Here is a 12885-nt window from a genome sequence, read left to right as displayed (position 1 = left end):
TTTTCAAAACTTATGCTTGCTATTCTTAGGGAATTCTTAGGGAATGCAAAACATTTCAAAAATTATTTTGAATACAGTATAAGGTACAAAAGATGATATTACTAAAATAGGATTAAAATAAGTCACCCACTTTTGCTATTTAATTTCACAAGTTAGAAATGAAAATTTCCCCTATAATCTTTAGATCAGGATTGAGAAACCTGCAGTCATAAGTGACCTCAAGCCCGCAAGTTCCCCACCACTGCTTTAGGTGATAGAATTTCATAATATTAGAGAGGAAAGGATCTTCCATAGAACTTGAAGGTATCCAGTTCAACCTTTACCTTACTAAGAATCATCTTTATAACATCCCCAACGAGTGGTCATTCAGCTTTCACTTATAGATCTCAAGTGAGGAGAAAACCAATCCCTTCCAAAGCAGTGAACTCTATTTTGGGAAGGCTCAAATTCTTTATAAAGGGCTAAAATCTTAAGCTAAACTAATCAGTGATGAATCAGGATCCCTCCTGACCCTCCTGCAGACTTTGACATTACTAATAGACCCTCTTCTCCATGATACTCTCTTCTCTCTAAGTTTTTGGAACATTACTTTCTCCTGATTCTTTTCCTACCCATTTGACTAGACTTGTCATGCTGCGCTGGCTATTTGTAATTACTATTTCACTTCTAGGTGCCTGCCTCAGTTTTAGTCCTTAGTCCCCTTTGCTCTGTCTTTCACAAGGCTATGTCCTGGGTCCTCTTCTTCTCTTCCTCTCCACTATTACACTTGGTGATCTCACAGCTTCCATGGATTCAATGATCATCATCTACTTATCCAGCTCTAACCTCTCTGCTGACCTCCAGCCTTTATCTCCAGCTCCCTATTAGATATCTCCAACTGGATGTCCAGTAGACAGCTTAAACTCAATATGTACAAAACTGAACTCATTCTTCCTAAACCCTCCCTATTTCCAAACTTTCATATTATTATCAAGGGCACCGCCATCCTCCCAGGCCCCCAGGCTCACAACTTAGGTGTTTTCCTCAACTCCTCACTATCTCTCACCACCCCACCTCCCATCCAATCTATTGCAAGGTCTGTCAATTTCACCTTTTCAACAACTCTTGAATATGCCTACCTCTCTCCTCTGATACTGTCATCACCATGGTATAGGTCTTCATCTCCTCCCCCTTGGACTATTAAAATAGCCTGTCATTTGGTCTATCTGCCTCAAGTCTCTCCCTACTCCAGCCTATCCTGCCTTCAACCACCAAAGTGATTTTCCTAAACCACAAGTCCAGCCATGTCACTGCTCTATGCAATAAACCCCAGTGGCTCCCTGTCACTTCCAAAATTAAATATGAGATCCTCTGTTTGGCTTCAAAGCCCTACAAATCCTAACTCCCACCCCCACCCCCTTTCTGGTCTTCTCACACCTCACCCTCCCATCCTCTCCCCAACTCCAGCCCACATGTTCTTTGCTCCAGGGACACCACTTCCTTGCTGTTCATTGAACAAGACACTCCATCTCTCAGCTCTGAGCATCTTCTCTGGTTGTCCCTCTCATGCCTGGAATGTTCTTCCTCCTCCTTATATCCACTCCTGGCTTTCCTGGCTTCTTTCAAGTCCCAGATAAAACTTCGCCTTCTACAGGAAGTCTTTCCTAATCCATCTTAATACTAGTGCCTTCCCTCTGTTGATTGTTTCCTGTTTTATCCTGTATATAGCTTGTTTGTTCATAGTTGTTTCTGTTTCATCATAGGAGCATAATAAATACTTGTAAATTGACTCTCTGACTTTGGGCGAGTCACTCACCCTCCCTGAGCTTCAGTTTCCTCATCTGGAAATAAAAGGGTTGGACTAAAAGCCCTCTGAGAAGTGCCTTTCAGCTTCAGAACTATGAGCCCCTCCAGCTATGTCTTCCCCCTCTTGTTCTTGTGCTTGAGTTTTTGAAGTCCTGTTTATGACTTAATGTTCATCTCTTTAATTTCAGTCTTAAATTTATGCCAACATTTGAATCCTGATTCGGTCATCCACCTACTTGCCTGCTTTTTCAAGCCATCACCTCTGCTCTGGTTTTGTTTGCTTTTGAAATTTTGATCTTCTTACTGTTCTCCACCTCACAAGTTCTTCCCTTGTTCTTTCATTCCTTTCTGTTAATTTTTTTTCTTTTTGGTTATGAACAAACATAATCATTCGCAGATATTAACATTTCAATACACAAATGTAATAGTACAAACAGAACTATTGCTAGACCCAGTGGACCTGGGGTGCTGGCCCTCACCCTCTGCACTCAAGCTCTGGACCCTGCCCAGATGATCCAGGTTCATTTCTAGAGGACTGACCTGTAGGAAAAAAGACCCAGGCATTTTATCTTGTACCCTTTGGTTCTTTACCCTGTTACCTTGAAGCCCCTGGGGAAATCACAACTCTAGGTTTTGGTTTAGTTCATGCCTAGGGTCTCCCCAAAGTTACACATTATAGAATATAAATGAATGACAGTTACTTATTTCCTCCACATACAAGATATGATTACAATATACAAGAGACTTATACGTATGCATTTACAAAAGTTAAACAAGTACCAGTAATAACTTAGAATGCCTGCCATACTTTCCCAGGAGACTGATACTTAAAACATCAAGCATGAGTCATTTTTCAGGTAGTTGAGTCAGCATTTCATCTTCATTTGAACTCTACACTGTCCAAATAATTCCCTAGAGGTTCCTGCGTTGGCAAGCCAGGTCAGGTGTTGGATTCATCCTTGTGCTGGGGGTCATCCTCTCTGCTACAGAAACTCCTCCTGCTTCCAGTCAGCTCTGACTGAGAAGCCTAGGAGCTCCACACTCCCTAATTCATGATGCTGCCTCTTGAGGCTGGAAATAACCCATCTTCTTTTTTCGCCATTTGGTCTATGTTTAGGAAACAAAGCAAGCAGAAAAGGCTGACGGGCCCAGGTTCCACTCATAACTCAATCCCTGCATTAGCTGCCATGTAGTCACAGACATCGTACTCCCAGGGTCGACCAACCCTTCAGGGATAGATTTCGGCAATTCTAACATGCTCAGCAGATGAATAGAGAAGTGGGGTTACTCCTTTTAAAGTTCACTCAATGGGCAACTACCCCTGGATTGGCAGCCAATAATCTCTGACTCAGCTTCCCACACTAATAGAGGACCCAGAGAGCAGCCAGGTTTTGCTTTATTATCCTAAAGCACTCAAGTCCTTCAGCAGTGAACCACATGTGGCAACCTGAAAGCAGCCAGGTCAACTCAGTGCATTTTCCATGGGGTGTACTTCAGTCCAACTGTTACTGCACAAATAATACCTAAAAAGATGATTGCATATGAAACTGAACTTTTATACATTAGTACAGCATGATTTTTTAAATGTATATTAAATTTAATAAGGTAGTAAGAAAATCATCTTGATTTTTGTCCCCCTTTGAACTGTTCTGTATATTTTAAAATCTTAATTGATGCTCTTTTGTTTGCTTGTTTCTTCCTTTCTTTTTTTGCATCCCAATAACTCACTACTCCCACTTCCCACTTCTCCAACAGAAGAAATATATATCATAACAAATAAGTATAGTCAAGGAAAACAAATAAACACATTGATCATGTCTGAAGATACGAATCTCATTCTCTACCTCTAGCCCATCTTTCTGCCTAGATTGAAAGGCATTCTTCATCATTCTTCTGAGGTCATAATTGGTTACTGAGTGGTTGCATTAATCAGAATTCTGAAGTCTTACAAAATTACTTTCCTTTACATTATGGTGATCATCTCTTTCCAAAACACAACCCTGGATCACTCTCACCATTTCCTTTTCTACTCCTACTTGTGTATTGCTAGAAGATTTTCCACCACTGTGCTAACTACTATGTCTACTATAAACTTAAGTTATACAATGTCAACAGGAACCTCAGCTACATACTAATTTTTTTTTTACTCTTCCCTGATTGGCTTCTCACAATGTCTACTCCAAACTTCTTTTCTTAAGCTTTCTACATTATGCTCTTCCCCTACTTCTCAGCAAAGGTCTTAAATTATACTTCACCGAAAAATTGAGGCCATTCAGTATAGGCTTCCTGTTGTCACCAATTCTATATCTTCAATCCCCTCTATGTCAATCCCTATTCTCTCTCCTTTGCTCAAATCTCAGAGGAAGAAGTGGTCCTTCCCTGTGTCAAGTCCCTAATTCTATTTTTGCTCTTAACCCAATCTTCTGTTTTCTCTGGGAGCTTGTCATACCCTCTCCCTAATTTTCAATCTTCTTATCTAATGACTCCTTGCTGCCTACAGTCTCCCCATCCTTAAAAAACCCTGGATCCTATTATCCCTTTAAACTTCAATTCTCTTCACTTTGACAGCTAAACTTTTTGAAAAAGTTGTCTACACTCCTCAAGACATCACCTCCACTTTCTTATCTACCCCTTGTGAATTTCTTTGCGGTCTGGCTTCCAACTCTACCACTTGATTGAAATTGCTCTAGGATGCCTAGTGATCTGTTACTAACTCCAGTGATCTTTTCTCAGGTATCATCAATCTCTTCTTGATCTCTTTGTAGTATTGTCACTGTTGTCCAGCCCCTTCTTCTAGATACGTCTCTTCCCTAGGTTTGCTTGACATTCCTGTCCCTTAGCCTTTTACATTCTCTATATGTCTTGGGTGCTGTTCTCTCTGTCCGTGTCTCTCTGCTATCATTCTTAGTGATTTCATTAGCTCGCATGGGTTCAACTATCATCTCTATGCAGACAGTTCCCAAATTTAAGCATCCCACCCTCATCTCTCTTATGAGCTCTAGTGCCATATCACCTGCCTACTAGATATCCTCACCTAGATGACCCTGCAGAGACAACTAAAATTCAACATGTGCAAAATGGAACTTATCACCTTTCCCTTTAAATATACCCTTCCTTGTAATAGCCATATTTCTGTCTAGAGCACTACCATTCTTCTAGTTATCCAGGCGTGCAAGTGCATCTACCCTTTTCTCTCTGCTATCAAAGTCACCATCCTAATTCAGGCCTTCATCATCCTTCACACAAAAATGACTATTATAATAGCCTTTTAACTTGTCTCCCTATGTCCATCACTCTTCCTCTCTCCAATTCATAATCCACAGAGTTGCCAAAGGAATATTCCTGAGGCAGAGATCTGATCATGTATGTCACTCTCTTGCTCCAAAGGCTTCACTGGCTCCTTACTGGCCTCTAGTATAAAAGATGAGTGCTTCTGTTTGGTATTTAAAGCCCTTCACAATTTGGTTCCAACCTCTATTTCTAGACTTATTTTGCATCTTTTATTTTGTCATTGATCAGTCATGCCTGACTATTTGTGACCCCATTTGGTGCTTCCTTGGTAAAGATACTGGAGTAGTTACAATTTCCTTGTCCAGCTCATTCTACAGATGAAGAAACTGAGGCAAACAGGGTTAAGTGACTTGCAGCTAGTGTCTTGCCTGATTTGAATCCAAGCTTTCCCTACTCCAGGTTGCCTAGCTGTCCATCTTACGCATGACTTCCTCTCATTCCCCTTCCACATGCTGTGCATTCTAGGCAATCTGATGTCTTCTGTGTTCCATATGCACAGCCTTCCATTTTCTGCTTCTGCCCTCCTTCCCAGACTATTCTGCCTCTTCACCTCTACCTTGGAGTTCCTTGCTCCCTCCAGGATGCCCTTCCTGCTTCCTCCAGTTGTTGGTATACCTCATTACACTATATTGATATGGTTTCTATTCAATATTGATCTACCTATTGACATGTTTCTTTCTTGCCCCATCCACAGCACAAGGTAAGGTCCTTGAGGGTTATTTTCACTTTTTAAAAATTATTTTTGAGGGATTATTTTCATTTTTTTCTTTGTATCCACCACTGTGCTTAGCACTTAACAGATGCATTTACTCCCTGCCCGTCCTGCTAGCTGCCTTGCTGCCCTGACCTGACAAGATCCTTAAGGACATAATCCTGTCAGCTCCAGAATTCCAGACTGGGGCCTCATGTAGTCCAGTCTATCTAGGCTGGCTCTGTCATGCTTTACTTTCCATCTTCTTTCAATTCATTCTTGCTCTGCAGTCCCTCCCTCCCTCCTTTTCAGTTCTTGTACCACAATTAAATCAATACTACCATTGCTAAGGGCAGGAAAGTGTCAACCTACTTCCTTGTGGCCTCATTTGCCATTCTTATAACGTCCCAAATCAAAATACCTCTTCTTGGTCACCACTACCTTACATGTATGATACCTCCCTATTAGAATGTAAGTGTAATGAGAGTAGAGATTGTCTTCATTCTTGTATTTGTATCCCCAGTGCTTCAACAGTATTCAACATGTAGCGCTCCACGTTTACTCTTTAATTAATAAATATTTGTTAAATTGAACTGAATATGCAAATTTGATAACCATGCCACCTTAGCTTTCATCCAAGTCCCTGATGAATCTGTTAAACAGAACAGGGCCAGGGACCAATCCCTGGAGCACTCTCCTTAAGACCCTTCTCCAAGCTGACAATGAGCCAGCGGTGACAATTTTGGGGAGCCCAGCACTGAATTAGTTCTAGTTCTGCCTTACTGGAGTGTTAGCTAGTCTACCCTCTACCTCACTTTAGTTGTTGTTCATTCATTACAATCATGTCTGATTCTTCATGACCCCATTAGGGGTTTTCTTGGTAAAGATACTAGAGTGGTTTCCCATTTCCTTCTCCACCTCATTTGACAGATGAGGAAACTGAGGCAAATCAAGTTAAGTGACTTGCCCAGGGGGTCACACAACTGAATTTGAACTCAGGAAGATGAGTGACTTCCTGACTCTAGGCCTGGCATTCTAGCCATTCTGTCACCTAGCTGCCCTCTAGTTTGGTTAGCCACAAAGAAAAAACAATGAAGGAATGAAGCATTTTGAGAATATGAGAAACTTTGTCAAAAGCTTTGGTGAAACCCAGGCAAGCTCTATGTGTAGAATTCTCCTGTTCCACCATTCCAGCAACCTGCTATAAAAGAAAGTAAGGCTTATGGCTCCGGAACTGGAGGAGACCTTAGAGGTCATATAGTCCACTCATACATTTTACAGATAAAGAACTGAGGCCCAGTGAAGCTGAGTGACTTGCCAAAGTCATATGGGTTGTCATAGCTGAGATGAGTCCAAATCTAAGCCCTCTGGCTCCAAATCCAGTTTGTCTGGTTTTCTTCCTTCGTTCAGTACTGCCTCTTACCCTAACGTGACTATTCTCATTCTTTGTGGTCATCACTTTTTTCTAAATTTTATCAAAACAGCTCCAATAGTACATTCTAGGATATTGAGAAAATTCAAGTCAAGCTTTGAATTTGTCTTGATTCTTGAAATTATTAAATGGTTTATTGGAACAATTAAATATCATTTGTGAGACAGGATGGGATAGTGAATGTTGGGTTTAAAATTGGGAAGATTTGGCTTCACATTCTACCTCTATCATTAGCTGTAACTCAAGGCAAATTATTTAACTTCTGTATGACTGGTTTTATCCAGGTTTTATCCGCTAAGTAATAGACAGGTTGCAGTCTTTGTTGGTAGAGAAAACTCTTGTACTTTCCCACACACAGGAAATCACAAAGCTTTTTTTTTTAATTCCTGTATTAATAAAAAAACTACTTTGCAGTTAATTATATTTAAATGAGTTAATTTCAAGGCATAAAATATCATAACTCTTCAGTCACTCCCTCTGAAACTCAATTAGGATTATTTTTCCATTCATTCTCATTTACTTTTCCTCTTAGATATTGTAGTAAATACTTCATTATTTAGATCAGATTTTTGGCTTTACATTTTGTAACAATATTTCTATATTTCTTTAAATCTTTATTATACTATTCTATTACACTGGTATACTACAATTTAGTTAAATGTTATACTATCGTTGAACATTTAGGTTGTTTTCAGTTTCTTGCAGTAACAGACACTTGCAAATCCAGCTTCAGATACTTATTAATTGTATGACCCTGGGCAAGTCACTTAACTTCTGCTGCCTCAGTTTCCTCAACTGTAAAATGAGGATCATAATAGCATCTACTTTGCAGGGTTGTTGTGTGAAGACTGAATGAGATACTGTTTGTAAAGAACTTAGCACAACCTATTAAAGTGACTAATATGACAGAAAAGGAAAATGACAAATGTTGGAGGAATTTGTGAAAATTGAAACACTAATTCATATGAAGTCATATATTGATTCATGAGGCAGCTAGGTGGTGCAGTGGATAGAGCGCCAGTGCAGGAGTCAGAAGGACCTGAGTTCAAATCTCACCTCAGACACTTGATACTCACTAGCTGTGTGACCTTGGGCAAGTCACTTAACCCCAACTGCCTCATCCTGGGTCATATGGCTCTGGAGGAGAAGTGAGACTGGTGACCTGCACAGCCCTCCCTCACTCAAAATAAAGTCAAGTGCAAGTCATGTCATTATTTCTCTTGATGGCATGGTCTTCTTTGGCAATGAAGGATGAACACACACATATTGATTCATCCATCTGGAGAGCAATTTGGAATTATGCCCAAAGGCTATAAAATCATTCATACCCTTTGACCAAGCAATACCACTAGTAAGTCTGTCTTGAAAAGAGATAAAAAACAAAAAGGAGAAGGACCTTTATCTACAAAAATAGTTATAGCAGCTCTTTTAATGGTAGCAAAGAATTGGAAATTGAGTGGATGTCCATCAATTAGGTAATGGCTGAACAAATTATGGTATATGGTTGTGATGGAATACTATTGTGCTATAAGAAATGATAAGTAGGATGCTCTCAGAAAAATCTGGAAAGACCTACATGAACTGACACAATGTAGAATGAGAAGAACCAAGAGAATATTGTATATAACAGCAGCAAAATTGTGTGATGTTCAACTGTAAATGACTTAGCTATTCTCAGCAATACAATGATCCAAGACAATACTAAAGGATTTATGATAAAAAATGCTCTCCATCTCCAGAGAAAGAACTAATGGAGTCCAAATGCAGACCAAAGCATACTTTTCCTTTATTTTTCTTCGGGGATTTTGTCTGTTTTCTTTCACAACATAACATGGAAATATGTTTTACATGACTACACATGTATAAACTATACCAAATTGCTTGCCTTCTGAATGAGGGAGGTAAGGGAAGGAGGGAGAGAATCTGAAATTCAAAATTTTTTTTAAAAAACTATCAGAAATTGGTTTTACATGTAATTGGGGAAAAAATCAAATATTTTTTTAAAAAGAGCTTGGCACAGGTGCCTAATAATCCACATTCCCTCCTAATATATATATATATATTATATATATATGAAGAAACAAAGCTTTCAGATGGGATTTACAGAGTTTTGGAGAGAAAATGATCTGAGTTATACATTTGGGGATTTGGAACTTGTCAGCAAAGTAGAGCAATACCTCACTTGTGTGGAGAAAAAAGAGGAACTTCAGAAGAGCTGAAGAGAGGGGAGAATAAAAAACAGCATAGGTGGAATCCTGGCAATTAGAAGTAGTTAGATAACAGAGGACTTCAGCTGAGCCATTCCTAATTGGTCAGATAACTGATTTCATGGACCAAGGGCTTCAGGGACATCCAGTACCACTTGTTGCTCCCTGCTACCACCTCTGGATAGCGAAGGAGAAACAGAGATGCTTCTTAGCTCCTTTTGTTTCCCTGTTAGTGGGAGCCACATTGCTGTGAACTCAATTTTCATTGGACGCCACTCACTAGCGTGAGTGATTAACTGGCTGGTTTAGTTCATGACTAATTTAGTTGTGGTTGTTCGTAGTTGTCTGACTTAAAGAGAACTGCTATTTACATTAAGAATTAACATTTTCTTTCTTTGTTGTTGTTCAGTCGTTTAAGTGGTGTCCCATTCTTCATGCCCTATTTAGGGTTCCTTCTCCAGCTCATTTTACAAATGAGGAAACTGAGACAAACAGGATTAAGTGACTTGCCCAGGGTCACACAGCTAGTAAGTGGCTGAGGCTGAGTTTGAACCCAGGTCTTCCAGACTCCAGACCTGGTGGTCTATGGTGCCACCTAGCTGCTCCTAATACTTTCTAAACACTCTTTTTTAAAGAGATGGTTAAGTGAGAGTTTATAAAGATTATGTCCAAATAGAAAAATTTCCCTGGGGGAAAAGTGGTGAGGATCAGTGGTTAAGTAGTGGAAAAAAAGTAGTTTTGTATGGTGTAGATGTTCCTGAATGGAGCAATAACATTGAAACCTGGACCCCACAGTGGTCAGCTCCCTCTCTGCAGGCTGTTTCTGGCATGACACTCCACCTTCCACCTCTGTAACTTTGTCCCGGCTGTCTTCCATGCCTAAAATGCTTTGTCCCTCTCACTGCCTCCCAGGATGTCTCCGGTTCCCTTCAAGCCTCATCTCAAATGTCACCTTCCATAGGCCTTTTCTGGTCCCCCTCAGCTGCTTGTGCCTTTCTTTCTAAGGTTATCTTCAGCATGTATCTTGAATGTACCTAATTATTTCTATGTCTGTTTCTCCTTTTAGAATGTGAAGTCATTGATGGCAGGAAATGTTTTTGCCTTTTCTACCCCCAGTGCTTGGCACATTGATCAGCACTTACTGAGGGCTTAATAAATGATTATTGACTTATCAATTTATATATCTGATTTGATAATATTAGAGTCCAAATGTGACTGCTTTGTTTCCCTGATGGTGAAAATATTTTGTTATAAAAACCCTTACACATCTTTTTAAATTTTTCTTCTGTTTGTTATTCTCTTTACATCTTGACCCTTGAATACCCTCATAATGGTCTTTTTTTTTAGTTGGCTCTTCACTGCTTCTCTCTGCTTTATGAAGTTGTGCTGCTCATAATCATCCATCATTCTTCTTTGTAAGATTTTTCAAATGACTTTTGTATCAGTGTTGTTTTGGTCACCAACTCTCCCTGCTTGATTAATAATAATATCTAACATTTACATAATGTTTACTGTGTACAAGTTGCTCTACTAAATGCTTTCCAATTATTATCTCATTTGTTTCTCCGAACAAATCTGGGAGGTAGATGCTCTTATTATCTCCCTAAAACATTCTCCTAGGGTCATGGTATGAGCTAAGATGCATAAAGGAGAAATCCTAAAGCAGTCACCAAAGTAGTGAGAAGACCAGGTTATCTGGAATCTACTGTTAATTTGGGTAATAATGAGAGAAAAGACCAGAAAGGTATGTTTAATTTAGTGGTCATGTGGAAAATAGATTACAAGTAATGGTGGCAAAGAGATCTGTTGTTATAATCTATCTGGAAAGTGGTGCCTTTCCCTAGAATGCTAGCAATAAGAATGAAAGGAAAGGCTAATGACAAGATATCAGAAGGAAGAATTGACAGGACTAAATGACAGATTGGGTAGGAGGAGCCAGATATGACTACAGTTTGGAGTATGAGTGACTAGGAAACAGTGGTACCATTAACAGAAATATGGCAGCCAGAAAGAGGAAGCCATTTTAGAGGAAGTTCAGGAAATTGCTTCAGTTCCGTTATTTCAGGGATTCTTTAGGGAAGTATTCGCCAGTTCTTGAAGGTGACACAAAAACAGAGCACAAGATTTAGGTCCTACCAAAGTTGTAAATACAGCCCAGCAAAAAGACTGCTGGCTTGCTGGATAGACTCATCAATCACCAGGTGATGAATTGTCTGAGAAACAGTGACTCATGAAAACCATTCATTAAGGGGGGAGGGAGTTGCAATGTATTAGTGAAGGACATGCCAACACCAATGAAAGTATGAGTTTGTTGAAATAAGAGTTTAAGGTGATAGATATTTTTACTTGGGTTTCTCTGTAACAGAAGGTTAGAAAATATGGGATTTGAGAAGACCAGAGACAGACTTTGGGTTACCATCAATATAGAGGTGATAACTAAGGTCAGAAAATGGGTAGGATTATTATCATTATTAGATACTTTTAAAATTGACATTATGTTGGTAAATGGTTTTCAAAGGTTTTCAAAGACCTAATCTCATCATTTCAGGTATGCAAAAAATTCTTATTTCAATATGTGAAAAATATCTTATTGCTCATTAAATTAGAGTAAAAGGTCTTTCAAATGCTTTGCTAGAAATACAAATTGATTTTCATATACAGAAGTCTTGTCCCTTCCCAATACTATTCTATACTATTTCAGGTCTTTACAGTTCAGCTTAGAAATCTTTTTTATGGTAGAACCAGAATCACCAATCATCACACAACTGCACTCATCCTCCCTTCATTTCTCAGTATGTTTATTTAATATATTGTGTATATACTCTAGGTCAATGTCACAATTAAGAACTAAGCGTATTGGGGCTAGAATGTGTATTAGATCTGGTGTGTGTGTGTGTGTGTGTGTGTGTGCATGTTTTAAAATTTGTCTGTCCATCTTACCACTCTACTAGATTGAAAATTCTTTGAGAATCAAAAGTATATTGGTGGAACATTTACCAAAACGTTATCCCAAAAGCCTAGAAAAGTTTTGTTGTCTGTGGCTGATCAGTAAATGTTTGGTGATCATGGTATATAAGCACCCCAAAGTGCTATTTACTCTACAAAATTAACCTTTGTGTAGAACTTAAAATTTTTTCTTCACCTTACATTTGGTTATCACAATAAAAAAAACTCATATAGGTTAAATTTGGTCCTATCAATTATTTTGGAAACAACTGGTTGAATCCAATGCCAGTTAATATCTCGTTCATGGGGATCCTTCCCCCCACCCCACACAATATAATGGATATTTGACCTGAACTCAAATGAAAGAGCAAACTTGAGTTTGTTTTAACAAAGTAGGACTTTATTTGAAAAAATACTTATACTTTGTATATCTTCATATGATAAAGATGTATCTATACACATAGATCAGTTTTCTTTTGTTTCAAAATTGAATTAGGCAAAAACACCTTTTACAAAAGCAAGATTTTTTTTAG

The 12885-nt window shown here is 39.0% G+C and overlaps 1 protein-coding gene across 15 annotated transcripts in view; it reads left to right on the top strand.

Moving 5' to 3' along the window:
- The window catches only part of AGBL3 (AGBL carboxypeptidase 3), a 136256-nt gene that overhangs the window by 96151 nt on the left and 27220 nt on the right, over positions 1–12885 (top strand). The window lies entirely within an intron of this gene.

This window comes from Notamacropus eugenii, chromosome 3 (genome assembly GCF_028372415.1).
Source record: "Notamacropus eugenii isolate mMacEug1 chromosome 3, mMacEug1.pri_v2, whole genome shotgun sequence".
NCBI lineage: Eukaryota > Metazoa > Chordata > Mammalia > Diprotodontia > Macropodidae > Notamacropus > Notamacropus eugenii.
Note: the sequence above shows the minus strand (reverse complement) of the source record. Positions and strands in the feature narration are given on the sequence as shown.